This window comes from Benincasa hispida, chromosome 1 (assembly GCF_027475165.1).
Source record: "Benincasa hispida cultivar pf3 chromosome 1, pf3_genome.v1.1, whole genome shotgun sequence".
In the NCBI taxonomy this organism is placed as follows: Eukaryota; Viridiplantae; Streptophyta; class Magnoliopsida; order Cucurbitales; family Cucurbitaceae; genus Benincasa; species Benincasa hispida.
Window position 1 is genome coordinate 1,625,319 of NC_143478.1, and position 4,970 is coordinate 1,630,288.

Here is a 4,970-nt window from a genome sequence, read left to right on the forward strand (position 1 = left end):
ATTGTCCCACCATCAAGGTATGAAGACTACTTAGCTTTGAATACTTCTGATTTAACTTATGATTTAGAACCCTCAACCTTTGAGGAAGCAGTGAATTGTTCTAAAGCTAAGATATGAATAGAAGCTATGTATGAAGAGGTTGATTCACTCAAAGCTACTCAAGGAAAATCTATTCAACACTTAGAAATTTCCTTCACTTCAAAATAGGATTTAACTTTCACTTAGTTAATTTCCTTAATCACCTGCTTAAGTAAGAAAAATGGAAATTCGGGTTTCATATTTACTTCCCCCTTAAGAAAATTTCATCCTCGAAATTTGCTCGAACTAACTTCAGTTTAAGGTTTCACAATAACCATTGTTGTAACCTCTTAAAACTTTGCCTATTACCACGCTTCCACTACGCTACTCTGATATCAACTTTCTTAGTTTGTCCAACGATACCTCACCTAGCCATCTCTAAGCTAGATGTTGAACCAACTATTTACAACATAATCATTTCTATCTCAAATACTAAATGAGAATAACTTAAATTCATACTTACCTTCCTCGGTAGATCTTTAGGTAGCGTTGTGAGTTCCAGTTCCGGTTGCTTGCTAGGTCATGCCATTTCTATCATTCCTCTTAGTCTCACTTTGACTAACTCTTAGGTTTCTCTTTAAACCTTTACTCTACCACACTTCCCTATGGTTTTACTAAACTCAACCCTCAGGTTTTCAAGAACATATACTTTGATACCAAACTAGTATCAACTAACCCTTCAACTTTCCCAGAAACTTATACTTTGATACTAAGCTGGTATAAACTAATTCCTTAATTATCCCAGAAACTTATGCTCTGATACCAAGTTGTCACACCCTGCCCAGACTTTCCTCCAAGCCTGGGAAAAGGGGTAACCACAGCAGTTATCAACCCTTTCGTTGACACATACTGCCTAAAAACTCTTGCGAAAATAACTCTGATACCAATGTACAAATTAAACAATCAACTGATTAAGTAGGCCCATTTTATTAAAATAATGTAACATTTATATAACTCTAAGACTTAATTACAAGTTTACAAAGACAACTGTAAAACCCTCCGAAAGTGTACTGTGGCACGTGGTAGACCTTGACCTTAGCAGCACCCTGGAACTTCTCACCTTTTGCTACCTGTGGCGGGGAGGGGGGGAGGGGGTAAAACATAAAACATGGAAAACATGAGCTATAAAGCCTAGTGAGTGGTGCCTTTAGATAAAAAAATAACTTTGTCAACAGAAATATACTTTTGGAAAGCAATGCATAGTCAATAAGAACATTACCACAAGTTCAATATTATTTTCCAGCTAAACTGCTGGATAATTCCCAGCTCGACTGCTAGTTAAAACAATCAACCCCAGCTTGACCACTGGTTATCAGATAATAAAAAACATCCACAGCTTTACCATTGGTTATCCCTGATATGATCCTACATTTTCCCCAGTACTTTCACACATATACTAAGACAACAACAATTCCTGTGGAAACTTTCCATGTACCTTATTAACCCGCCAATGTGCACATCGACTATTTTTTCACTAGCTATGCTTAGGTAACTTGACTATATTTCCCGTCGGTTGTCACCGACTATCATTTTTCGTCGATTGAAGCCGACTATATTTTCCCACCAAGTACCCTTTTCAAGCATGCTAACTATACATCCCAGGTACAATTTCAGTTTCCAAATCAAACATATAAACAATATCTTAACAAGCATAGTGATCAGATAAACATATATCCCTGATCATGCTAATTTAACATTATCCCCTATATATATTTACCTATATATAGAAATTAGATCAACAATACAACACACAATAACCACTCACCTTGGTTGGTTAGGAACTTTCCTTTTCGAAGTTCCTTAGGTTTCCTTGGTTCCCTTTTGAACCTTAAATTCCAGATTCAATTATCAGCTTATATTACTCATAGTTTCAGAACTTATTTTAAGATACTTCCTTCTGAAAACATGTTCTAAATTGTCTCAGAAAGCTTACCATAAAATCTTAGCTAAGAACTTCTCGTGGTTTGGCCGTAATCTCAAAATCATCAAGACTGACCCAAGCTTACCTGATAACCTAACCCTTCTGCTTTTTTCTCAATTTCCAGCCCGATCCCTTGGAGCTTCTTCTCTGGCACCCTAACCTGAGAACTAGACTCTTCTAGCGTTCATATGGCTTTAGAATCACTCTAAACGCACGAGTATTCTGGGAGAACCCCTCATTCCAATTTGATGCTACTTCTTGTCTTTTCTGCCCGACAACATCTCCCCTCTTGGAACTTCTTGACCAACGCATGGTCTTGCTATCAACGCATGATTTCTTCCATCAACGCATAATCTTCTCCCAATTAGTCCTCACACACTCTTCTTTATGTCCTTTGAAGAAAATTTGAGTTCTCATCTGAAGTCCTTGGCCCTATTTATAGGCGTCCAAGATTGCTCCACGGCCGACACCTCCTACTTGGCTGCATGTCCAAGTGTCTTTTGTTCACACCATCAATGCATTCTTACATTAGCGCAAGCCAAGGTGTCTTCTTCTCCTTTCACCAATGCATAGCCCTCAACTTTGCATCTCTTCTTATGCGTCCACCTCTTTTACTTAAGGCTTAAGAATTCCTCCTAACAAGCCACATGTTCGGATGACGTCCTTGAATGTGTCCATCCTTCATATGCATTCATCCTTCATATGCATTCAACTAGGATAATGACCAACACTTCTTTCAATGCATAGAATATCATCAATGTATAGTACATCAACACATAGTATTACCCTGCCGCGTCCATCACGTCCATCGTAACCCAACTTACTCAGTCATCACAAGTCTTAACCATCGCAAGAGCCAACCACCATGCCTCCAACCTAGCCCATCGCATGGCCTATGTCCAACGTATCCATCGTGCAAGCCATTGTCAACATCCAACGCATAGCAAAGTCGCACGACACCAACATATGGCCTCGCTCGGCCGCATCGATTTACCATGGATCGCTCGGCCACATCGATGCATAGGACACTCGGCTGGTCCAACGCGTCCATCGGGACCAATGCGACCCTTACATGTACTCACGCTCTTTCCTACCTTTTGTACAGCCTGCTCTCGTGCCACACCAACGCATAACCCTCGGCTGTCTTTCTTTAGCCGTATGGATGCCTTTCACCGCGTCCAACGTATGCAACACATCCAACGCATCCAACACATCCATCATCCAACACATCCAACGCATCCATCAAGCCTATGCGTTGGTCTAACCTCTAAGGCATGCGTCACTCTTGACCCTACTTCAACTTTTCCCTTTGCCCAAGTAATCTCTCCAAGATCTTATGGCCAACACATAGCAATGCCTAGTCCAACACTTAGTCAATTTTCATCAATTAAAGCTTGACTCAAAGCTACTCAAGGAAAATCTATTCAACACTTAGAAATTTCTTTCACTTCAACGTAGGATTTAACTTTCACTTAGTTAATTTCCTTAATCACCTGCTTAAGTAAGGAAAATGGAAATCCGGGTTTCACATTTACTTCCCCCTTAAGAAAATTCGTCCTCGAAATTTGCTTGAACTACCTTTGGTTTAAGGTTTCACAATAACCACTGTTGTAACCTCTTAAAACCTTGCCTATTACCACGCTTCCATTGCGCTACTCTGATATCAACTTTCTTAGTTTGTCCAACGATACCTCACCTAGCCATCTCTAAGCTAGATGTTGAACTAATTATTTACAACATAATCATTTCTATCTCAAATACTAAATGAGAATAACTTAAATTCATACTTACCTTCCTCGGTAGATCTTCAGGTGGCGTTGTAAGTTCCAGCTCCGGTTGCTTGCTAGGTCATGCCACTTCTGCCATTCCTCTTAGTCTTACTTTGACTAACTCTTAGGTTTCTCTTTAAATCTTTACTCTACCACATTTCCCTATGGTTTTACTAAACTCAACCCTCAGGTTTTCAAGAACATATACTTTGATACCAAACTAGTATCAATTAACCCTTCAACTTTCCCAGAAACTTATACTTTGATACTAAGCTGGTATAAACTAATTCCTCAATTGTCCCAAAAACTTATACTCTGGTACCAAGTTGTCACACCCCGCCCAGACTTCCCTCTGAGCCTGGGAAAGGGCGTGACCGCAGCAGTTATCAACCCTTTCGTTGACATTTACTGCCTAAAAACTCTTGCGAAAATAACTCTGATACCAATGTACAAATTGAACAATCAACTGATTAAGTAGGCCCATTTTATTACAATAATGTAATATTTATATAACTCCAAGACTTAATTACAGTTTACAACAACAACTGTAAAACCCTCCAGAAGTGCAACTGTGGCACGTGGTAGACCTTGACCTTAGCAGCACCCTGGAACTCCTCACCTTTCGCTACATGTTGGGGGGGAGGGGGGAGGGGGGAGTAAAACATAAAACATGGAAAACATGAGCTATAAAGCCTAGTGAGTGGTGCCTTTAGATAAAAAAATAACTTTGTCAACAGAAATATACTTTTGGAAAGCAATACATAGTCAACAAGAACATTACCACAAGTTCAATATTATTTTCCAGCCAAACCGCTGGACAATTCCCAGCTCGACTGCTGGTTATCAGATAATAAAAAACATTCACAGCTTTACCATTGGTTATCTCTGACATGATCCTACATTTTCCCTAGTACTTTCACACATATATTAAGACAACAACAATTCCTGTGGAAACTTTCCCTGTACCCTATTATCCCGCCAACATGCACATCGACTATTTTCCCGCTAACTATGCTTAGATAACTTGACTATATTTCCCGTCGGTCGTCACCGAATATCATTTCTCACCTACCGAAGCCGACTATATTTTCCCGCCTAGTACCCTTTTCAAACATGCTAACTATACATCTCGGGTACAATTTCAGTTTTCAAATCAAAACTACAAGCAATATCTTAACAAGCATAGTAATTAGATAAACATA